Raw genomic sequence first — 25516 nt, forward strand, 5'->3', positions numbered from 1 at the left:
TAGATAGGTTTGGGAACTTATTTGGGTTCCAGATATATGGAACAGGTTTGGATCCTGGGACAATATTATTTATAGGAATAGAGACCGATATTGTGGCAACCCAGACCCATCAGGTCTTTCATTCCTTCTATGAGGAGATGAGTGTGGAAAATAAGATCCCCCATAATGCGAAAAACTTATTTATAGATCTAGCCGAGAGTATTGCTGGTAGTCTTAATGTAACCAACTGCTATGTGTGTGGAGGTACTAATATGGGAGACCAATGGCCATGGGAAGCAAAGGAGGTAATGTATTCCGGTTCTGAGACAGTTGAACAGTTAATATCTTCTCAAACTGATTATCAAATGAGTGTTAGAGGTAAATCTGAGTGGCGATTAAAGACCTCCATTATAGGTTATGTTTGCATAGCAAGGAAAGGAATGATGTTTAATACATCTGTAGGAGAATTGACTTGTCTAGGGCAAAAAGCTTATAATGATGATACAAAAGATACAACTTGGTGGTCAGCTTCAAATGTCTCAGAACCACCTAATCCGTTTGCAATTTATTCCAGTTTAAAGAATGTGTGGTTTGACTTATCTGCTACATCTAGTTGGAAAGCCCCAGCAAATTTGTACTGGATCTGTGGTAAGAAAGCCTATTCGGAGTTACCACAGGACTGGTAAGGGGCATGTGTATTAGGTATGCTCAAACCATCCTTCCTCTTGTTGCCAATTGAAACAGGAGAGACTTTGAGAGTTAAAGTATGATGTAAATCATAGAAAGAAAAGGGGACCCCTAGAGATAGGTACCTGGGAAGATAATGAGTGGCCTCCCCAGCGTATTATAGATTATTATGGGCCAGCTACGTGGGCACAGTATGGTACTTAGGGATACAGAACCCCAATATACATGCTTAACCGTATCATAAGATTACAGGCAGTGGTTGAGATAATTACCAATGAAACATCACAAGCGCTTAATCTCCTAGCAAAGCATAACACTAGGATGAGGACAGCCGTCTACCAGAATAGATTAGCCTTGGATTACCTATTGGCAGTAGAGGGAGGTGTATGTGGGAAGTTTAATCTAAGCAATTGTTGTATCCCCTGCTATGTTAATAGCTTGCTAGACCCTGCAAGAGCCTCCTGTATGTGATTAATGTTCAATTTAGAGATTGAGATACAATTATTTAAGGTAACCAGTTTTTTTTTTTCCCATGCAGGCTCTGTCAATCATAGCCAGGGGAGGTGTGGCCAGGGCTGCATAAACAGAAACAAAGTGATTTAACTCCTAAATGACAGTGAATTGAGCAGTGAAATTGCAGGGGAATGATCTATACACTAAAACTGCTTTATTTAGCTAAAGTAATTTAGGTGACTATAGTGTTCCTTTAACTGGTAATTATGCTGGCTTTATTTAATTAATCTAAATTAATTAAAATCTAATAGCATGATATATGACTGGATAAATCACGGTCAGATTTCAATATTTAGAAATCTTAGTTAACTAAAGAATATATATGTTACGTTACTCCCAGGCTAGCTGGAAGCTGGACCGCTTGAATAGTCTGGATCCCAGTTTAGAGAGAGAGAGAAGCCGCTTTAGCTCGATATCCAGAAGGATCCTGTAAGTGTAGAACAATCCCACTAGCTATTTTACAGCTATAGTATCACAAAAGAGCCAACATAATCCGTGTTTGTAACAGTTTTGTAACAGTGCTACCTTTTTGTGGAACACTCTGGCAGACACCGTCTGACCCCTTTTTGGGGCAGACTAAGGCTGTCCAGACTGCTGGTTATGCTGGGCTGAGGTCTGTTTGCCTGGACAACCCGTCGGCGTTGCCGTTCTGTTTCCCAGGGCTGTAGGTAATGGTGAAGTTAAAAGGTTGTAACGATAAACTCCACCGTAATAGTCTGCCATTATCCCCAGAGGTAAAGTGAAACAATTAAAATAATTCACACCCACTTAGAAAAATATACAGAGTAAAAAGGATATACCACCTATTGCAGATATAGATATGGTGGTTACATCTGTAAAACAAATAAGACATACATAGTGTTTTCCATACAGGTAAAAACAAACAATTGTATCATATGAGGATTGAACTCACAAGGATGGAGCCTCTTAGGCTCTATGTACTTCGCTCTCGGGTGCCTATTCAGGCTTTCGATAATTTTCAGTTGAAGACCCAGACTCCACGAATTCAAGAGTAAATAAGGGTTTATTAATTGATAAAATATTATATTAAAATATTAATAATATAGGACAAAAATAGGCAGATATATGTATAAAATACAGCGTGGTATGGTACTGCAATAATGGCCAAAATTAAAAGCAGCAAAGCACCACAGCATATACACAAAATAACAATACCGCCAAATGAAAGTCCCAGTAAAAAGTCCAGTAAAGTGCAAACGCGTTTCAGCCCTAGATAGGGCCTTCCTCAGTGCTAAATTCCTGGAGAACCTTCAGGGCTTAAGTAGCCCCCTTGATAAGTCCAACTGCATCCAGCTGTGCTTCAGAAATCCCGCCAGCCATATCACTTCCGGTTTTGGAAAAAAAAAAAAAAAAAAAAAAATTTTATTTTAAAAAACATGTGACTTCCGGTTGGATGCGGTCATGTGATGTATTTGTGTTCCACCATGCGTTCCACACTCGGGCATGGTGGAATTGACTACAGAAAGTGTTCATATTGAAAGAGGGCATTTGCCCAAACAAATAATACAATAATATAGTAGAATAAATAAACAAATTGAGTAAGCTGTGAATAAATAAATCGGAATAGAAATATAAAATACAAAATATTTGTTAATATAGGTACATATAAAACATCATATATAAAATAGAAGAAATGTAACTCAGGGGGATGTGGAAGGGAGAGGAACCGTCCTAGAAGAAAAGATATTAATATAAAAATGTAAATATAATATTTAAAAAATATTTAAAAAATATATAAAATATTATATTATAAAAAATGGACTAACTCAAAATATATGTTGAGACCTTTAGGGCACATAGTGTCCAAAGTGAAAATCCATTTACCCTCTAACTTACTAAGTTCTCGGACATTATCCTCTCCTCTCCAATTCATCCGCTTCTTCCCAATAACCATAAAACTTAAGAGAGAAGTGTCACCATTATGAAATTCAATAAAATGTGCTGACACACTATGTTTAGTGTATCCCCTCCGTATGTTCCCCATGTGCTCCATAATGCGAGTTTTTAGGCTTCTAGTGGTCATGCCGACATACTGGAGCCCACAGGGACACCAGAGGAGATACACCACATTAGTGGAGTGGCATGTGACAACATCACGTATTTTAAAACTAGTTCCTGTAACATTGGATTTAAACGTGCTCTGTGTATCTTTCTTAAAAGTAGTATTCTTGCACGGTAAGCACATTTTACATGGATAAAAACCTGGCCTTTGGTTAAAAACATTCTTGTAACCCTGTTTGCAATTAATAAAGCTTTTAACCAAGTGATCTTTAATATTTTTAGCCCCTTTAAAAATAACCTTCGGTTTCTCACCTATGATATCTTTAAGATCCCCATCCGTTTTTAAAATATGCCAGTGTTTATTCACTATGTGTTTAATTTGTTTAGAGTTGATATTATAATCCAAAATTAAAGGTACATACTCTTTATCCCTACTTATTGTATCTTTCTTTGGTTTAGGTTTTAATACCTCAACTCTATCCATGTTCTTCACTTGTTGAATCTGTTCTTTCAGGACTGTAGGATCATAATGTTTCTCTTTAAAAAATGACGTCAATGTGTTTGCTTGGTTATCAAATTGATGGGGATCTGTACAGTTCCTCAGCATTCTTATATATTGTCCTTTTGGCATGTTGTTGATCCAAGGGGCATAATGGCAACTGGTTGTGTCAATGTAACTATTGACGTCAACCAGTTTAAAAAACGTTTTAATACAAGAATCCTCTATATAGATAACCAGGTCTAAAAAATTTACATGGGAGGTACTATATTCACTGGTGAGAGTGATATTTCTAGAATTGTTATTTAGCCACACCAACGGGTTATGGTCTGTGACCAGAGTGAACTCTTGGTTGCTTCATCTAAGTGTTGCTTCTAAGTGTGTGTGTGGTTGGAGATATTCTGGAGAGTTTTACAGAAGCTTCAACTGTCTAATAGTTGTGCTAAGAGTTCTTTTTTACTGTTACAGGTAAGATTCATCTGTAGGAAAAGGTTACTGACTGCACAAGGTTTGATTTCCTGTTGGTAATTATAAGGCATTTGATTGGATTAGGTAGCTACTTGCTATTGATTGCTATTTAAATTAGCTATTGTTTGCTAATAAGCAGAGGCCTACCCAGGTGTTAAACATTCCTAGTGGGAGGTGATTTTAGGAGTATATAAGGGTAGTTGTCATTAGCTTGGCTAATAGAGCTTGGTTGCTTCATCTAAGTGTTGCTTCTAAGTGTGTGTGTGGTTGGAGATATTCTGGAGAGTTTTACAGAAGCTTCAACTGTCTAATAGTTGTGCTAAGAGTTCTTTTTTACTGTTACAGGTAAGATTCATCTGTAGGAAAAGGTTACTGACTGCACAAGGTTTGATTTCCTGTTGGTAATTATAAGGCATTTGATTGGATTAGGTAGCTACTTGCTATTGATTGCTATTTAAATTAGCTATTGTTTGCTAATAAGCAGAGGCCTACCCAGGTGTTAAACATTCCTAGTGGGAGGTGATTTTAGGAGTATATAAGGGTAGTTGTCATTAGCTTGGCTAATAGAGCTTGGTTGCTTCATCTAAGTGTTGCTTCTAAGTGTGTGTGTGGTTGGAGATATTCTGGAGAGTTTTACAGAAGCTTCAACTGTCTAATAGTTGTGCTAAGAGTTCTTTTTTACTGTTACAGGTAAGATTCATCTGTAGGAAAAGGTTACTGACTGCACAAGGTTTGATTTCCTGTTGGTAATTATAAGGCATTTGATTGGATTAGGTAGCTACTTGCTATTGATTGCTATTTAAATTAGCTATTGTTTGCTAATAAGCAGAGGCCTACCCAGGTGTTAAACATTCCTAGTGGGAGGTGATTTTAGGAGTATATAAGGGTAGTTGTCATTAGCTTGGCTAATAGAGCTTGGTTGCTTCATCTAAGTGTTGCTTCTAAGTGTGTGTGTGGTTGGAGATATTCTGGAGAGTTTTACAGAAGCTTCAACTGTCTAATAGTTGTGCTAAGAGTTCTTTTTTACTGTTACAGGTAAGATTCATCTGTAGGAAAAGGTTACTGACTGCACAAGGTTTGATTTCCTGTTGGTAATTATAAGGCATTTGATTGGATTAGGTAGCTACTTGCTATTGATTGCTATTTAAATTAGCTATTGTTTGCTAATAAGCAGAGGCCTACCCAGGTGTTAAACATTCCTAGTGGGAGGTGATTTTAGGAGTATATAAGGGTAGTTGTCATTAGCTTGGCTAATAGAGCTTGGTTGCTTCATCTAAGTGTTGCTTCTAAGTGTGTGTGTGGTTGGAGATATTCTGGAGAGTTTTACAGAAGCTTCAACTGTCTAATAGTTGTGCTAAGAGTTCTTTTTTACTGTTACAGGTAAGATTCATCTGTAGGAAAAGGTTACTGACTGCACAAGGTTTGATTTCCTGTTGGTAATTATAAGGCATTTGATTGGATTAGGTAGCTACTTGCTATTGATTGCTATTTAAATTAGCTATTGTTTGCTAATAAGCAGAGGCCTACCCAGGTGTTAAACATTCCTAGTGGGAGGTGATTTTAGGAGTATATAAGGGTAGTTGTCATTAGCTTGGCTAATAGAGCTTGGTTGCTTCATCTAAGTGTTGCTTCTAAGTGTGTGTGTGGTTGGAGATATTCTGGAGAGTTTTACAGAAGCTTCAACTGTCTAATAGTTGTGCTAAGAGTTCTTTTTTACTGTTACAGGTAAGATTCATCTGTAGGAAAAGGTTACTGACTGCACAAGGTTTGATTTCCTGTTGGTAATTATAAGGCATTTGATTGGATTAGGTAGCTACTTGCTATTGATTGCTATTTAAATTAGCTATTGTTTGCTAATAAGCAGAGGCCTACCCAGGTGTTAAACATTCCTAGTGGGAGGTGATTTTAGGAGTATATAAGGGTAGTTGTCATTAGCTTGGCTAATAGAGCTTGGTTGCTTCATCTAAGTGTTGCTTCTAAGTGTGTGTGTGGTTGGAGATATTCTGGAGAGTTTTACAGAAGCTTCAACTGTCTAATAGTTGTGCTAAGAGTTCTTTTTTACTGTTACAGGTAAGATTCATCTGTAGGAAAAGGTTACTGACTGCACAAGGTTTGATTTCCTGTTGGTAATTATAAGGCATTTGATTGGATTAGGTAGCTACTTGCTATTGATTGCTATTTAAATTAGCTATTGTTTGCTAATAAGCAGAGGCCTACCCAGGTGTTAAACATTCCTAGTGGGAGGTGATTTTAGGAGTATATAAGGGTAGTTGTCATTAGCTTGGCTAATAGAGCTTGGTTGCTTCATCTAAGTGTTGCTTCTAAGTGTGTGTGTGGTTGGAGATATTCTGGAGAGTTTTACAGAAGCTTCAACTGTCTAATAGTTGTGCTAAGAGTTCTTTTTTACTGTTACAGGTAAGATTCATCTGTAGGAAAAGGTTACTGACTGCACAAGGTTTGATTTCCTGTTGGTAATTATAAGGCATTTGATTGGATTAGGTAGCTACTTGCTATTGATTGCTATTTAAATTAGCTATTGTTTGCTAATAAGCAGAGGCCTACCCAGGTGTTAAACATTCCTAGTGGGAGGTGATTTTAGGAGTATATAAGGGTAGTTGTCATTAGCTTGGCTAATAGAGCTTGGTTGCTTCATCTAAGTGTTGCTTCTAAGTGTGTGTGTGGTTGGAGATATTCTGGAGAGTTTTACAGAAGCTTCAACTGTCTAATAGTTGTGCTAAGAGTTCTTTTTTACTGTTACAGGTAAGATTCATCTGTAGGAAAAGGTTACTGACTGCACAAGGTTTGATTTCCTGTTGGTAATTATAAGGCATTTGATTGGATTAGGTAGCTACTTGCTATTGATTGCTATTTAAATTAGCTATTGTTTGCTAATAAGCAGAGGCCTACCCAGGTGTTAAACATTCCTAGTGGGAGGTGATTTTAGGAGTATATAAGGGTAGTTGTCATTAGCTTGGCTAATAGAGCTTGGTTGCTTCATCTAAGTGTTGCTTCTAAGTGTGTGTGTGGTTGGAGATATTCTGGAGAGTTTTACAGAAGCTTCAACTGTCTAATAGTTGTGCTAAGAGTTCTTTTTTACTGTTACAGGTAAGATTCATCTGTAGGAAAAGGTTACTGACTGCACAAGGTTTGATTTCCTGTTGGTAATTATAAGGCATTTGATTGGATTAGGTAGCTACTTGCTATTGATTGCTATTTAAATTAGCTATTGTTTGCTAATAAGCAGAGGCCTACCCAGGTGTTAAACATTCCTAGTGGGAGGTGATTTTAGGAGTATATAAGGGTAGTTGTCATTAGCTTGGCTAATAGAGCTTGGTTGCTTCATCTAAGTGTTGCTTCTAAGTGTGTGTGTGGTTGGAGATATTCTGGAGAGTTTTACAGAAGCTTCAACTGTCTAATAGTTGTGCTAAGAGTTCTTTTTTACTGTTACAGGTAAGATTCATCTGTAGGAAAAGGTTACTGACTGCACAAGGTTTGATTTCCTGTTGGTAATTATAAGGCATTTGATTGGATTAGGTAGCTACTTGCTATTGATTGCTATTTAAATTAGCTATTGTTTGCTAATAAGCAGAGGCCTACCCAGGTGTTAAACATTCCTAGTGGGAGGTGATTTTAGGAGTATATAAGGGTAGTTGTCATTAGCTTGGCTAATAGAGCTTGGTTGCTTCATCTAAGTGTTGCTTCTAAGTGTGTGTGTGGTTGGAGATATTCTGGAGAGTTTTACAGAAGCTTCAACTGTCTAATAGTTGTGCTAAGAGTTCTTTTTTACTGTTACAGGTAAGATTCATCTGTAGGAAAAGGTTACTGACTGCACAAGGTTTGATTTCCTGTTGGTAATTATAAGGCATTTGATTGGATTAGGTAGCTACTTGCTATTGATTGCTATTTAAATTAGCTATTGTTTGCTAATAAGCAGAGGCCTACCCAGGTGTTAAACATTCCTAGTGGGAGGTGATTTTAGGAGTATATAAGGGTAGTTGTCATTAGCTTGGCTAATAGAGCTTGGTTGCTTCATCTAAGTGTTGCTTCTAAGTGTGTGTGTGGTTGGAGATATTCTGGAGAGTTTTACAGAAGCTTCAACTGTCTAATAGTTGTGCTAAGAGTTCTTTTTTACTGTTACAGGTAAGATTCATCTGTAGGAAAAGGTTACTGACTGCACAAGGTTTGATTTCCTGTTGGTAATTATAAGGCATTTGATTGGATTAGGTAGCTACTTGCTATTGATTGCTATTTAAATTAGCTATTGTTTGCTAATAAGCAGAGGCCTACCCAGGTGTTAAACATTCCTAGTGGGAGGTGATTTTAGGAGTATATAAGGGTAGTTGTCATTAGCTTGGCTAATAGAGCTTGGTTGCTTCATCTAAGTGTTGCTTCTAAGTGTGTGTGTGGTTGGAGATATTCTGGAGAGTTTTACAGAAGCTTCAACTGTCTAATAGTTGTGCTAAGAGTTCTTTTTTACTGTTACAGGTAAGATTCATCTGTAGGAAAAGGTTACTGACTGCACAAGGTTTGATTTCCTGTTGGTAATTATAAGGCATTTGATTGGATTAGGTAGCTACTTGCTATTGATTGCTATTTAAATTAGCTATTGTTTGCTAATAAGCAGAGGCCTACCCAGGTGTTAAACATTCCTAGTGGGAGGTGATTTTAGGAGTATATAAGGGTAGTTGTCATTAGCTTGGCTAATAGAGCTTGGTTGCTTCATCTAAGTGTTGCTTCTAAGTGTGTGTGTGGTTGGAGATATTCTGGAGAGTTTTACAGAAGCTTCAACTGTCTAATAGTTGTGCTAAGAGTTCTTTTTTACTGTTACAGGTAAGATTCATCTGTAGGAAAAGGTTACTGACTGCACAAGGTTTGATTTCCTGTTGGTAATTATAAGGCATTTGATTGGATTAGGTAGCTACTTGCTATTGATTGCTATTTAAATTAGCTATTGTTTGCTAATAAGCAGAGGCCTACCCAGGTGTTAAACATTCCTAGTGGGAGGTGATTTTAGGAGTATATAAGGGTAGTTGTCATTAGCTTGGCTAATAGAGCTTGGTTGCTTCATCTAAGTGTTGCTTCTAAGTGTGTGTGTGGTTGGAGATATTCTGGAGAGTTTTACAGAAGCTTCAACTGTCTAATAGTTGTGCTAAGAGTTCTTTTTTACTGTTACAGGTAAGATTCATCTGTAGGAAAAGGTTACTGACTGCACAAGGTTTGATTTCCTGTTGGTAATTATAAGGCATTTGATTGGATTAGGTAGCTACTTGCTATTGATTGCTATTTAAATTAGCTATTGTTTGCTAATAAGCAGAGGCCTACCCAGGTGTTAAACATTCCTAGTGGGAGGTGATTTTAGGAGTATATAAGGGTAGTTGTCATTAGCTTGGCTAATAGAGCTTGGTTGCTTCATCTAAGTGTTGCTTCTAAGTGTGTGTGTGGTTGGAGATATTCTGGAGAGTTTTACAGAAGCTTCAACTGTCTAATAGTTGTGCTAAGAGTTCTTTTTTACTGTTACAGGTAAGATTCATCTGTAGGAAAAGGTTACTGACTGCACAAGGTTTGATTTCCTGTTGGTAATTATAAGGCATTTGATTGGATTAGGTAGCTACTTGCTATTGATTGCTATTTAAATTAGCTATTGTTTGCTAATAAGCAGAGGCCTACCCAGGTGTTAAACATTCCTAGTGGGAGGTGATTTTAGGAGTATATAAGGGTAGTTGTCATTAGCTTGGCTAATAGAGCTTGGTTGCTTCATCTAAGTGTTGCTTCTAAGTGTGTGTGTGGTTGGAGATATTCTGGAGAGTTTTACAGAAGCTTCAACTGTCTAATAGTTGTGCTAAGAGTTCTTTTTTACTGTTACAGGTAAGATTCATCTGTAGGAAAAGGTTACTGACTGCACAAGGTTTGATTTCCTGTTGGTAATTATAAGGCATTTGATTGGATTAGGTAGCTACTTGCTATTGATTGCTATTTAAATTAGCTATTGTTTGCTAATAAGCAGAGGCCTACCCAGGTGTTAAACATTCCTAGTGGGAGGTGATTTTAGGAGTATATAAGGGTAGTTGTCATTAGCTTGGCTAATAGAGCTTGGTTGCTTCATCTAAGTGTTGCTTCTAAGTGTGTGTGTGGTTGGAGATATTCTGGAGAGTTTTACAGAAGCTTCAACTGTCTAATAGTTGTGCTAAGAGTTCTTTTTTACTGTTACAGGTAAGATTCATCTGTAGGAAAAGGTTACTGACTGCACAAGGTTTGATTTCCTGTTGGTAATTATAAGGCATTTGATTGGATTAGGTAGCTACTTGCTATTGATTGCTATTTAAATTAGCTATTGTTTGCTAATAAGCAGAGGCCTACCCAGGTGTTAAACATTCCTAGTGGGAGGTGATTTTAGGAGTATATAAGGGTAGTTGTCATTAGCTTGGCTAATAGAGCTTGGTTGCTTCATCTAAGTGTTGCTTCTAAGTGTGTGTGTGGTTGGAGATATTCTGGAGAGTTTTACAGAAGCTTCAACTGTCTAATAGTTGTGCTAAGAGTTCTTTTTTACTGTTACAGGTAAGATTCATCTGTAGGAAAAGGTTACTGACTGCACAAGGTTTGATTTCCTGTTGGTAATTATAAGGCATTTGATTGGATTAGGTAGCTACTTGCTATTGATTGCTATTTAAATTAGCTATTGTTTGCTAATAAGCAGAGGCCTACCCAGGTGTTAAACATTCCTAGTGGGAGGTGATTTTAGGAGTATATAAGGGTAGTTGTCATTAGCTTGGCTAATAGAGCTTGGTTGCTTCACCCAAGTGTTGCTTCTAAGTGTGTGTGTGGTTGGAGATATTCTGGAGATAAACAGGAGGTAATCTGAGGTATCCAGGAGGACAAATAAAAAAAAAAAGGTAAAATTTGTTTGATTTAAATTATTCGCCTCATTGGAATGGCAGACTTAGTTCAGTGTAATAGTTGCTTTGCATTTGTTTCACGTTCCACTTTTTGGAAGTTTGGTTGTTGTCTAATCTGTAGACAGTTCTCTATCTTGCGGCAGGAGATTGTATTTTTGAAGTCTGAGATTTGTAAATTATCTGGTAAACAAATTCAGGCTGGAACTGCTGCAAAGCCATTGCCGCAGAGACATACTAGGAATGGCAGATGGATTACTGTAGGATCTGGTAGACTTGGAGTTGTGGATAAAAGGCATATTGCACAGTCTGTTGTTCTACATAATTCATTTTCTGCACTTTCAGAGTGTAGTGGTGTCCTGGAGATAGGCACTGAGGCTAGTGGTGTTGTGCAGAGAGGCACTGAGGCTAGTGGTGTTGTGCAGAGAGGCACTGAGGCTAGTGGTGTTGTGCAGAGAGGCACTGAGGCTAGTGGTGTTGTGCAGAGAGGCACTGAGGCTAGTGGTGTTGTGCAGAGAGGCACTGAGGCTAGTGGTGTTGTGCAGAGAGGCACTGAGGCTAGTGGTGTTGTGCAGAGAGGCACTGAGGCTAGTGGTGTTGTGCAGAGAGGCACTGAGGCTAGTGGTGTTGTGCAGAGAGGCACTGAGGCTAGTGGTGTTGTGCAGAGAGGCACTGAGGCTAGTGGTGTTGTGCAGAGAGGCACTGAGGCTAGTGGTGTTGTGCAGAGAGGCACTGAGGCTAGTGGTGTTGTGCAGAGAGGCACTGAGGCTAGTGGTGTTGTGCAGAGAGGCACTGAGGCTAGTGGTGTTGTGCAGAGAGGCACTGAGGCTAGTGGTGTTGTGCAGAGAGGCACTGAGGCTAGTGGTGTTGTGCAGAGAGGAACTGAGGCTAGTGGTGTTGTGCAGAGAGGCACTGAGGCTAGTGGTGTTGTGCAGAGAGGCACTGAGGCTAGTGGTGTTGTGCAGAGAGGCACTGAGGCTAGTGGTGTTGTGCAGAGAGGCACCGAGGCTAGTGGTGTTGTGCAGAGAGGCACCGAGGCTAGTGGTGTTGTGCAGAGAGGCACTGAGGCTAGTGGTGTTGTGCAGAGAGGCACTGAGGCTAGTGGTGTTGTGCAGAGAGGCACTGAGGCTAGTGGTGTTGTGCAGAGAGGCACTGAGGCTAGTGGTGTTGTGCAGAGAGGCTTGAAGACTATGGTGAAGCCTAATAGAAAGCAGTTGTTGTTGGGGGATTCCATCATAAGAGGTGTGGAGATGGACAATGGTGGTCTTGTGAGGTGTCTTCCCGGAGCTACTGCTCACAGAGACAGGAGACGTATCTGTAATATTGTTAAGCAAGCAAAGCAGGAAGGGGAATTGGATGTACTTGTCCATTTAGGGACAAATGACTTGGCTTGCAATGAGGTTTCAGAGGTTAAGGAAGTTTTTAGTGTTTTTGCCAATGATATACGGCAGGTTGCTTCCACACTGTCATTCTCTGAAGTTCTGCCTGTGCATAACACTCAGAACGACAGGCGGATGCGTATTAGGGACTTTAACTTGTGGCTTGGTGAATGGTGTCGGGAGCAAGGATTTGGCTTTATTGCTCATGGTAGCTCTGTTTGGAATGGAAATAAACTGTACAAAAAAGATGGTTTGCATCTTTCTCAAAAGGGAACAAATGTTCTCAGTGAGCAGTTCAGAGGTTTTGCTAGGATGTTTTTAAACTAGGAGGGGGGGGCAAAAGGGTGATAAAACATCAATCCAATTGTCCCCCAAAACAAGGACAGAAGGTGCCTGTAGCAAGTGTGTTAAAAAATGATAAGCTTAGAGTCATGTCTACAAATGCTCGCAGTTTAGGGAATAAGATACATGAACTTGTGGCAATAATGGCAACTGATAGTGTAGATTTAGTCGCTGTTACCGAGACATGGTATAATGAGAAAAATGACTGGGACATAGCAATACCAGGGTACTCTTTATATAGAAAAGACAGGGAAGGCAAGAAAGGGGGAGGGGTGGCCCTGTATGTAAAGGATAGCATAAAATCTAGCCTAATAAAGGTTAGTGAGGCGAACATAGAGTCCGTTTGGGTTACGTTAGAATTTGGTAATCACACAGTAACTCGTGTAGGTGTGATTTATAGGCCCCCAGGACAAATTGAAGAGTTAGATAATCTATGTGGCAAACCTAGCCACTGTGGAACTATAATCTGGGAAGGTTGTCTGGAGGCTGTATTATGTGCCATGTATATTTGCTGTGTATGTGTTATGTTAGGGCGATTCGCATGCTGGCAGCCGTAAGCTACCAGCATACAAAGACTTCGTTCGACGAACAGCGGTGACTTAAGAACGAATAAGGGCTCCCCTGATAGACCACACACTTAGGGTCGTGTGGCAATTGTTAATCGATTGCAACAATGTTGCAATCGGTAATTATAGACTATTCTGGGTGGCCGTCGTTCGACTACCGACCATGCGGCGGTCGGCCATCTTGGATTCGTCTATTTGGCAGCGGTGCTTGGTCGTCGAGTGCCTGGAACCAAAAACGGCTACTCGATGATGCGAGCACCGCTGCACTTCCAAGCCATTCGGGAGCCCGGTTTTTCGGTAGAATCGTTCCCCTGGATATGTTCGACAGATTGAGGGGAACTTCTATGTAAAGTTATATTTGTGCGGCGTTCGGTCAATTCCGCCGGGATCTGAGCGGTATTCTCACGAAAGGTGCGCTCAGACCCCAGCTACCTGCCGAACGTTCGGTCATTTAAATCTACCGAATAAAATGTGAAAACCGTATTTTAATATAGATTGTCAGTTCTGCTGCACGAGGGGATAATCCACTTAATCGTCCATTTTAGTGGGTGTATCCTTCTCGTGCAGCACAGCCTGTTGGGAAAGTTACAATGTATGATGGGAGAAATCCCCTGGATTTACTGTCTGGAAACCCCTTGCATGGGGAACTGTATAAATATGCCAGCTGTGAATAAAACGAGTTAGTTGACTCCCAGACTGTGTTTCGTCCGGTTATTGGGAGGATTTGGGGATTTGTCTTACCCTTCAGCGCTGACTGTGGATGTACTCGTGGAACCAGCGGAGATTGTGGTCTTTAATACCTGCCCTCCGCTACAATTGGTGGCAAGCGACGGGATCCGACCTTACAGCCGAAAGAGCGCAATTCGTGCAAATCGTAACTGCTGAAGGAGGAAAAGGGAATGGCAAGCAGAACCCAACGAAAGAACCGACTACCGAAGTGAATGGAGACGGATTATTCTAAATTAAAGAAACAGACACTAAAAGATCTACTGGAAGCCAGGGGTAAAGTAGCCAGCAGCAAACCTAAGGCTGTACTAATTGCCGAGCTAATGGAGGGAGACCAAGCCCGCAGCGCTACACCCCCAGTAGTCATGGAAGAAACGCTCTATGAGAGAGAAATGAGGACCAGGCTGGCATTTTTACCACAGCCTATATCAGCGGACATGATGAACCTAGTAATGGCGAATGTGCAGGAGTACGTGATGGCACACAGCCCACAGTATGCAACCCCTCGGACCGGGACCACGACCGAGTCATCACACAGCCAGGTACCACCCAAAGTTCCTTATCAAGCATTTAAAGTATTTTGCGAGGAGAAGGAGGAAATCGATGGGTTTTTACAAGATTTTGAGAGGCTGTGTGATTTACATGACTTGGCACGACCCACATGGGTCCCCCTGCTGGCAAGCAGACTAGCAGGGCGGGCAGCCGATGCATACCGCGCTGTACCCAGCGAGGACAGCAAGGACTATGAGAAAGTAAAACGAGCGATACTAGACCGGTACGCCATCACCCCAGAAGCCTACCGGCGAAAATTTAGAGACCTAAAGAAACCAGAGAAAGACTCACATGCCGAGTGGGCACACAAGTTAGACCAAGCATCCAAAGGGTGGATACAAGCGAGCCAAGCCACGACCATGGAAGGATTGCGGCAGTTACTACTGCTGGAGCAATTTTTTGATGGACTAGCTCCAATGACCCAAGAATGGGTAAGAGACAGGAAACCTCTCACCCTAACCGAGGCGGCACAATTGGCCGACCAGCATTTTGACGCAAGGAGACATCAGGTAACCCTCTCCAAGGGCTACCCACGACCCACGGGGTCACCCAGCACTCCCATTACCCCAAGTCCCACTACAACCCCTTTTCGCACGGCCCCAGGGAATGTACCACCGGCTTCCCGGTACAACGGCCGTGCCAATATCCAGTGCCACTCTTGCAAACAGTGGGGGCATATAGCCCGGGAATGCACCCAAAACCGGGGCAGACCCACCTGGAACCAAGCCCGACCAAACCCAGCCCCAAGGGCTGCAGCCCACTATTATCAGCGGGAACCAGCGGCCCAAGAACTGTGGAGTGTACAACCGGAGGAACCACTAGGAGTATTACATGAGGTGATGTCGGTCAGAGCTACTGACAACAGACAACATCATCGGCAGCTGGTAACGCTGGAGGGGAAAGAGTTACAGGGGCTTCGCGATTCCGGAGCCACCCTCACTTTGATTGCACCCCACCTAGTTTCCGGGACCGCTCACACTGGGGGATCAGTGGCCGTGAGGGTAGCAGGGGGAGCAGTGTACCGTTTGCCCACTGCTAAAGTACATTTGAATTGGGGTGTGGGGGAGGGAGTTGTAGAAGTAGGTCTCATGCAAAACCTACCTGCGGATGTGGTACTGGGGAATGACCTAGGACAGATGACCTCTGCTTTTGTTCCCCAAGCTCCCTACCAAGAGGCACAACCAGTCACCACCCGGCAACAAGCCCGCACCACGGCTCCACCTACACACTCTGAGGCTCAGGTAAGAGACCAAGACCCTCACCCGATACGTATGTCCTGGGATACCCCAGCTAAGTTTGAAGCCGAGGTAAAAGCAGATCCCACATTACAGGTGTATAGGGACAGGGTACGCAATGACCAAGCGGGGACAGAGGGGGAGCGGTATACGTGGGAAAAAGGGCTACTATATCGCATTGCAGAACGAGGAGTGGGGGGGTCCGCCACAGTGTCTACCAAACAGTTAGTGGTTCCCCAAAAGTACCGGCCCGAGCTACTTAAGATTGCGCACGATATACCCTTATCCGGACATCTAGGGGTGACTCGCACCCGATATAGATTGACACATGCATTTTTCTGGCCAGGGATTTCTAAAGATGTGAGACACTACTGCACGTCCTGTGATATATGTCAGCGAGTAGGCAAAAGAGGTGACCGCCACAAAGCGAAATTATGTCCCCTCCCGATCATTTCCGAACCGTTCAGTAGAGTGGCCGTAGACATAGTGGGGCCACTATCCAAACCCAGTCCCTCCGGTAAAAAGTATATCTTGACGGTAGTGGACTATGCCACCCGATACCCCGAGGCCGTAGCTATCTCAAATATCCATGCCGAGACAGTAGCCGAGGCATTGATGAAAATATTCTCCCGGGTAGGGTTTCCCCAAGAAATAATATCTGATAGGGGCACCCAATTCACCGCCGAGGTCACTCAGCAACTATGGAAAATATGTGGCATTAAGCCCATAATAAATTCCGCATACCATCCCCAGTCCAATGGTTTATGCGAAAGATTTAATGGTACGTTAAAGCAAATGCTCCGTACGTTTGGGGAGGCACACCGAGACTGGGAACGTTTTCTACCCCATTTACTTTTCGCCTATAGAGAGGTACCCCAAGAGTCCACCGGATTTTCCCCGTTTGAATTGTTATTCGGGAGGAGGGTGCGGGGACCATTAGATCTCATTAGAGAGCATTGGGAGGGAGAGAGTAGCCCAGATGGAACCCCTATCGTATCCTACGTGCTGGAGTTCAGGGACCGTCTGGAGGCGCTGACTCAGGAGGTGCGCACCAACCTTCAGGCGGCCCAGCAACGCCAGCGCCGTTGGTACGATAAGGGAGCCAGGGACCGCAGCTTTCAGGTGGGACAGAAGGTTTTGATTTTAAAACCTGTCCGCACAGACAAGCTGCAGGCCATCTGGCAAGGCCCATACCAGGTGGTGGAACAGAAGTGTGACACCACCTACGTTATTGGCCCCTGCTCAGGGGTAGGGAAGAGACGCATGCTCCATGTGAACATGCTCAAACCCTACCATGAGAGGATAGAGGACGTGGCGGCGATATGCGCCTCAGCCTCGGAGGATCAGGAGAATTTACCCCTACCCGACCTATTGGAACCGGAGGAGCAGACCGAGCCCTCCAAGGGGGTTCAGCTGGGGGAGCGGCTAAGCCCACAGGAGCGTGCCCAGGTACAAGAGTTGATCGTAGCGAAAGGAGCTACCTTCTCCAATTTACCAGGGTACACTCAGCTGGCCACCCACCGAGTTGAAACCCCAGGACAGCTACCCATGCGGCAGACTCCGTACCGCGTTCCTGAAGCCGTCAGGGCTCACATGGAAAAGGAAATAGCGGAAATGTTACAGCTAGGGGTGATCGAGCATTCAGATAGCCCCTGGGCATCGCCGGTAGTGTTGGTACCCAAAAAGGACGGCACGACACGTTTCTGTGTCGACTACCGGAGGCTAAATGACAAAACGGTGTCTGATGCCTACCCGATGCCCCGGATAGACGAGCTGCTGGATAAGATGGCACGGGGTCAGTATCTCACTACCATAGATCTATGCAAAGGATACTGGCAGATTCCACTAGCCGAGGATGCCATCCCTAAGTCGGCGTTTGTCACCCCGTTTGGCTTGTATCAATTTAGGGTCATGCCATTCGGGATGAAAAACGCTCCGGCAACCTTCCAGCGGATGGTAGATCAGCTACTGGATGGATTCCAGGAATACGCCTGTGCCTATTTAGACGATATAGCTATATTCAGTCAGACCTGGGCCGAACATCTACAACACATAGGGGCCATACTCGATCGCATTGGAGAGGCAGGATTGACGCTGAAACCCAGTAAATGCCATATAGGGATGGCAGAGGTGCAGTACTTGGGCCACAGGGTGGGAAGCGGGCGACAGAAACCCGAACCTGCTAAAGTAGAAGCGGTAGCTAAATGGCCAACCCCTAGAACGAAAACCCAGGTGTTAGCATTTCTAGGTACCGCCGGGTACTATAGGAAGTTTGTACCCAATTATAGCGCCCTGGCCAAACCCCTGACTGACTTGACCCGTAAAAATCTTCCTCGACAGGTTATCTGGGCCCCAGAGTGTGACCAGGCCTTCCAACAACTAAAAACGGCACTAATCAATGCTCCAGTACTGAATGCTCCTGATCCAACTAAACGATTTCTTGTCCACACAGACGCTTCAATGTTTGGATTGGGGGCAGTGCTGAGCCAAGTTGGACCTGATGGCGGAGAACACCCCGTAGCATACTTGAGCCGAAAGCTATTACCACGCGAAGTAAGCTACGCCGCCATTGAGAAGGAGTGCCTGGCCGTGGTGTGGGCCCTTAAGAAATTACAGCCCTATTTGTACGGACAACCTTTCTCCCTACTCACAGATCACAACCCGTTGGTGTGGCTTAACCGTGTAGCAGGAGACAACGGCCGGCTGCTGCGCTGGAGTTTGGCGCTGCAGCCCTTTGACTTTACGATACACTATCGCCCAGGGAAGCAAAACGGTAACGCCGACGGGTTATCTAGACAAACTGAACTTGAAAAGTGATCTGTGAGTATTTTCCCGGACCTCCCCAAGCCGATCCGTTGGGATCAGACTGTGTATGCCGGCTTGATTTTGGGGGAGCATTGTGGCAAACCTAGCCACTGTGGAACTATAATCTGGGAAGGTTGTCTGGAGGCTGTATTATGTGCCATGTATATTTGCTGTGTATGTGTTATGTTAGGGCGATTCGCATGCTGGCAGCCGTAAGCTACCAGCATACAAAGACTTCGTTCGACGAACAGCGGTGACTTAAGCCGTTCGCCGAACGAATAAGGGCTCCCCTGATAGACCACACACTTAGGGTCGTGTGGCAATTGTTAACCGATTGCAACAATGTTGCAATCGGTAATTATAGACTATTCTGGGTGGCCGTCGTTCGACTACCGACCATGCGGCGGTCGGCCATCTTGGATTCGTCTATTTGGCAGCGGTGCTTGGTCGTCGAGTGCCTGGAACCAAAAACGGCTACTCGATGATGCGAGCACCGCTGCACTTCCAAGCCATTCGGGAGCCCGGTTTTTCGGTAGAATCGTTCCCCTGGATATGTTCGACAGATTGAGGGGAACTTCTATGTAAAGTTATATTTGTGCGGCGTTCGGTCAATTCCGCCGGGATCTGAGCGGTATTCTCACGAAAGGTGCGCTCAGACCCCAGCTACCTGCCGAACGTTCGGTCATTTAAATCTACCGAATAAAATGTGAAAACCGTATTTTAATATAGATTGTCAGTTCTGCTGCACGAGGGGATAATCCACTTAATCGTCCATTTTAGTGGGTGTATCCTTCTCGTGCAGCACAGCCTGTTGGGAAAGTTACAATGTATGATGGGAGAAATCCCCTGGATTTACTGTCTGGAAACCCCTTGCATGGGGAACTGTATAAATATGCCAGCTGTGAATAAAACGAGTTAGTTGACTCCCAGACTGTGTTTCGTCCGGTTATTGGGAGGATTTGGGGATTTGTCTTACCCTTCAGCGCTGACTGTGGATGTACTCGTGGAACCAGCGGAGATTGTGGTCTTTAATACCTGCCCTCCGCTACAATCTACTAGTTGAAGAAATAGCTAAAATGACAATGAAGGGGGAAGTTATCATCATGGGTGACTTTAATCTTCCTGATGTGAATTGGAAAACAAAAATAGCTACTTGTGCCAGGAGCACACATATTCTAAACTCCCTACTGGGATTGTCTCTAAAACAAGTCGTTGAGGAGCCAACTCGTAAAGAGGCCATACTAGATTTAGTGTTAACAAATGGAGATTTGGTATCAGATATTACTGTAGGTGAAAGTTTAGGATCCAGTGATCATCAGTCAGTGTGGTTTAATATAAGAACAGTGACTGAGTCACACCACACAAAAACAAAAGTTTTAGACTTTAGAAAAACAGACTTTTCTAAAATTAGAATATGTGTAAAGGAGTCATTATCAGACTGGAGCAATTTATATGGAGTCCAAAATAAATGGGATTATTTAAAAGTTGCACTACTGAAGGCAACAGAAAATTGCATTAGGCTTGTCAGTAAAAGCAAAAAATTCAAGAAACCACTGTGGTACTCCGCAGATGTGGCCAAAATAGTAAAAAACAAAAAGTTAGCATTTAGTAATTATAAAAAAAACCAGAGTGAGGAAGACAGAATGACCTATAAGATTAGGCAGAAAGAGGCTAAGCAAGTTATAAGAGCTTCCAAATCCCACACAGAAGAGAAAATAGCACAGTCAGTAAAAAAGGGGGACAAAACTTTTTTTAGATACATAAATGAGAAAAGAAAAGTAAAACAAGGATTAGTTAGATTAAAAACAAAAGAAGGAAGGTATGTAGATGAGGATAAAGGTCTAGCTGACTGCCTCAATGAATATTTTTGTTCGGTATTTACAGATGAAAATGAAGGAAAGGGACCTCTGTTAACAAAAAGGATAAATGAGTCATTTATTACACGTGAGTTTACAGAGGAAGAGGTTCTATTTCAACTGTCAAAAGTAAAGACAAATAAGTCAATGGGACCTGATGGAATACACCCAAAGCTATTAAAAGAGCTTAGTGGTGTACTAGCAAAACCATTAACAGATTTATTTAACCAATCATTGAAAACAGGAGTAGTCCCAGAAGATTGGAAGTTAGCGAATGTTGTGCCCATTCACAAGAAAGGTAATAGGGAGGAGTCGGGCAACTATAGGCCAGTAAGCCTTACTTCAGTAGTGGGGAAAGTGATGGAAACCATGTTAAAGGATAGGATTGTTGAACATCTAAAAACACATGGATTTCAAGACCAGAGACAACATGGGTTTACTTCAGGGAGATCATGCCAAACTAATCTTATTGATTTTTTTGATTGGGTAACTAAAATTATAGATCAGGGTGGTGCAGTAGACATTGCTTACTTAGATTTCAGTAAGGCTTTTGACACTGTTGCACATAGAAGGCTTATCAATAAACTACAATCTTTGAGTTTGGATTCGAATATTGTTGAATGGGTAAGGCAGTGGCTGAGTGACAGGCAACAGAGGGTTGTAGTCAATGGAGTATATTCGAAGCTTGGGCTTGTCACCAGTGGGGTACCTCAGGGATCTGTACTTGGACCCATTCTCTTTAATATTTTTATTAGTGATATTGCAGAAGGTCTTGATGGTAAGGTGTGTCTTTTTGCGGATGATACTAAGATATGTAACAGGGTTGATGTTCCAGGAGGGATAAGCCAAATGGAAAATGATTTAGGTAAACTAGAAAAATGGTCAGAGTTGTGGCAACTGACATTTAATGTGGATAAGTGCAAGATAATGCATCTTGGACGTAAAAACCCAAGGGTAGAGTACAAAATATTTGATAGAGTCCTAACCTCAACATCTGAGGAAAGGGATTTAGGGGTGATTATTTCTGATGACTTAAAGGTAGGCAGACAATGTAATAGAGCAGCAGGAAATGCTAGCAGAATGCTTGGTTGTATAGGGAGAGGTATTAGCAGTAGAAAGAGGGAAGTGCTCATGCCACTGTACAGAACACTGGTGAGACCTCACTTGGAGTACTGTACACAGTACTGGAGACCCTATCTTCAGAAGGATATTGATACCTTAGAGAGAGTTCAAAGAAGGGCTACTAAACTGGTTCATGGATTGCAGGATAAAACTTACCAGGAAAGGTTGAAGGATCTTAACATGTATAGCTTGGAGGAAAGACGAGACAGGGGGGATATGATAGAAACATTTAAATACATAAAGGGAATCAACACAGTAAAGGAGGAGACTATATTTAAAAGAAGAAAAACTACCACAACAAGAGGACATAGTCTTAAATTAGAGGGACAAAGGTTTAAAAATAATACCAGGAAGTATTACTTTACTGAGAGGGTAGTGGATGCATGGAATAGCCTTCCAGCTGAAGTGGTAGAGGTTAACACAGTAAAGGAGTTTAAGCATGCGTGGGATAGGCATAAGGCTATCCTAACTATAAGATAAGGCCAGGGACTAATGAAAGTATTTAGAAAACTGGGCAGACTAGATGGGCCGAATGGTTCTTATCTGCCGTCACATTCTATGTTTCTATGTTTCTATGTTTGTCCATACAAATAGGGAGTCAATTTCTTTAGTGCCCACACCAGAGCCAAACACTCCTTTTCTACCGCGGCATAGCTCACTTTGCGTGGCAGGAGCTTACGACTGATGTAGGCAACTGGGTGCTTCCCTCCGTCTTCTCCTACTTGGCTGAGGACAGCTCCCAGCCCGAACATGGAAGCGTCTGTATGGACGATAAAACGTTTAAGGGCTGGGGCTGCCAAGATAGGAGCGTTAACCAGAGCATTTTTGAGAGCCTGAAAAGCCGTTTCACAGTGGGGAGACCACAGGACCTGTCGTGGTACGTTTTTCTTGGTCAGGTCAGTCAAGGGTTTGGCAAGTATGCTGTAGTCGGGCACGAACCGTCTGTGGTACCCTGCAGTGCCCAGGAAGGCTAGGACCTGGGTCTTAGTGGTGGGGGTGGGCCAATTGGCGACGGCTTCTATCTTAGCCGGCTCTGGTCGCTGTTTCCCACACCCCGCCCGGTGACCCAGGTACTGTACCTCGGCCATCCCAAAGTGTCATTTTTCTGGCTTCAGAGTCAGGCCGGCGGCCTGGATCTGATCCAGAACCATTCCTACATGAGCTAAGTGGTCCTCCCAGGACTCACTGTGAATCGCTATGTCATCCAGATATGCGCAAGCAAAACTCTGGAAGCCATCCAGGAGCCTATCCACCAAGCGCTGGAAGGTAGCTGGGGCATTCTTCATCCCGAACGGCATTACCTTAAAATTGTATAAGCCGAACGGGGTGATGAATGCCAACTTGGGGATAGCCTCCTGGGCCAGAGGAATCTGCCAGTAACCCTTGCAGAGGTCAATGGTGGTCAGATAATTTCCCCTGGCTATTCGATCAAGTAGCTTGTCTACCCTGGGCATAGGGTAAGCGTCCATCACTGTCTTTTCAATGAGCCTCCGATAGTCCACACTAAACCGGGTAGTCCCATCTTTCTTGGGCACCAGGACCACTGTGAGGCCTATGGACTATCGGAGGGCTCAATTACCCTGAGTTGGAGCATCTCATCGATCTCCTTCTTCATTTCTGCCCTAACTGCCTTGGGGATTCGGTAAGGAGCCTGGCGTAAGGGTGCTTGTCCCGGGGTATCCACCTGGTGGGTGGTTAAGGTAGTGTATCCCGGCTTCTGGGAAAAAGTGGGGCTTTTGGACTGCAGGAGCTGGTTAAGCTGCTCCGTTTCAGTGGGGCTAAGTCGGTCCCCTATCTTGACCTGAACTGCTATGTCTGAGTGGGGACTCTTTTCTAACAGATCTGGGATGGGTAGACTGTCGGGGTCTTCTTGAGGGGGACAGCATATGGCTGTCACGTTCTCTGGTCGCTCAAAGTATTCCTTGAGCATATTTACATGGAACGTCTTTCTAAGATTGCTGTCATGGCAGCTAGCTATCACTTAAGTGGTGTCTCCCCTCTTCTCTACTACTTGGTAGGGACCCTGCCAGGACGCTTGGAGTTTGTCAGTCTTAACTGGCTTAAGCACTAACACTTTTTGCCCTATGGTAAAGATTCTCGTTCGTGCCCCCCGATTGTACCATACCTTCTGTCTTCTCTGGGCCGACTGGAGGTTAGCCTGCACGGATTTGGCTAATTGCTCCATTCGGTCCCTGAGTTCCAGCACGTACGGCACAATGGGGACACCGTCAGTCTCCATCTCTCCCTCCCAGTGCTCTCGGATCAGGTTTAGGGGTCCTCGTACCTTTCGTCCGTAGAGCAACTCGAAGGGAGAGAACCCTGTCGTTTCCTGGGGCACCTCCTGATAAGCAAATAGGAGGTGCGGCAGAAAGCGTTCCCAGTCTCTGTACTCCTGGGTAAAGGTTTTGAGCATTTGTTTGAGGGTCCCGTTGAACCTCTTACAAAGCCTGTTCGTCTGGGGGTGATATGTGGAGCTCAGAAGGGACTTAATTTTGCAGACCTGCCAGAGCTGCTGAGTCAATTCGGCAGTAAATTGGGTGCCTCGGTCGGACAGGATTTCTTTTGGAAATCCTACCCGAGAGAACACCTGAACCAGCGCATTCGCTACCGTATCCGCTTGGATGTTAGATAGGGCAACGGCTTCCGGGTACCTGGTAGCGTAGTCTACTACGGTAAGAATGTAACGCTTACCGGAGGGACTAGGGGTAGCCAGTGGTCCTACTAAATCGATGGCAACCCTGCTGAAGGGCTCCTCTACAATGGGCATATTTACTAGGTGGGCTTTAGGGTGATCGCCTCTCCTCCCTACTCGCTGACACACATCGCATGTATTACAATGAGTTCGGACATCAGCGTGTACCCCTGGCCAAAAGAACGTGTGGGTGATGCGGTGTAGTGTGCGGGTTACAGCTAGGTGACCTGCCAAGGGGATGTCCTATCTTGAGTATTTCTTGACATTATTTGTGGGGCACTACCAGCCTATGCTGCCCCCTTTTCTCCTTTAAGCGATATAGCTTCCCTTTTTCCCATAAAAAGGTTTAATTATCTAGCCCGCCCCCTCCGGTCTCTGCTCGTTCCCGGTATTTTTGTAATGTCGGGTCGGTCTTAGACTCTGTCTCAAAAGCATCTGGGGTGTCAGTCCAGGTAGGGGTATGCCTTACCTGTGTCTCCCGCTCTGGTGAGGCTTCTTGCTCCATCCGGGCTTGGGCTCGAGTAGTCACCGGATTCGCCTCATTGTTGTATACTGGAGCAAAGGCAGAAGTCATGGGGCCGAAATTGTTGCCCAGTAGTACTTCTGCAACTTTCCCCGCTCCCCAATCAAGGTGCACTTTAGCGGTCGTAATTTTGTACACATCCCCCCCGCCACTCTAATGGCCACAGTCTGTCCTGATCGCTTGTGCTCCGGCACCAAATGGCTTTGGACCAGTGTAATGGTAGCCCCCGTGTCTCTTAGACCCTCAGTAGATCGAGCCTCGAGCCATACCTTCTGACGATGGTGCTGGTGGTTATCCGAAGCGGCATATACAGGATCTGCTTCGTGGAGTGGTCCCAAATATTCTTCCATAGGGGCCTCTTGGTTCACACAGAGTGCCCTGGCAGGACGAGAGGACCCAGGAGGGTAATTATAATTCCGGGCGGTCTGGTGTGCATTAAGAGGGCAGCATGCCATGAGGTGTCCTGGCTGCTTGCATCGGTAGCATGTTAGCCTGGGACGGTCAGAGGGGTTGTTACTGGGTGGTCCTGAGTACCATACGGGCCCCGCGGGTACCGGAGCTCGGAATTCGGTGCGGGGGGACGTACGGTAAGTGTCCTTGTGTTCGACCCGTGCCGGGGTTCGGTAGTTTGTGGGTTTGTGTAGACGGGAGTCGTAATGC

The 25516-nt window shown here is 43.9% G+C and overlaps 1 protein-coding gene across 1 annotated transcript in view; it reads left to right on the forward strand.

Moving 5' to 3' along the window:
- Positions 1 to 25516, forward strand: part of LOC134603654 (thialysine N-epsilon-acetyltransferase-like) — a 190054-nt gene that overhangs the window by 12027 nt on the left and 152511 nt on the right. The window lies entirely within an intron of this gene.

This window comes from Pelobates fuscus, chromosome 3 (genome assembly GCF_036172605.1).
Source record: "Pelobates fuscus isolate aPelFus1 chromosome 3, aPelFus1.pri, whole genome shotgun sequence".
Taxonomy (NCBI): domain Eukaryota; kingdom Metazoa; phylum Chordata; class Amphibia; order Anura; family Pelobatidae; genus Pelobates; species Pelobates fuscus.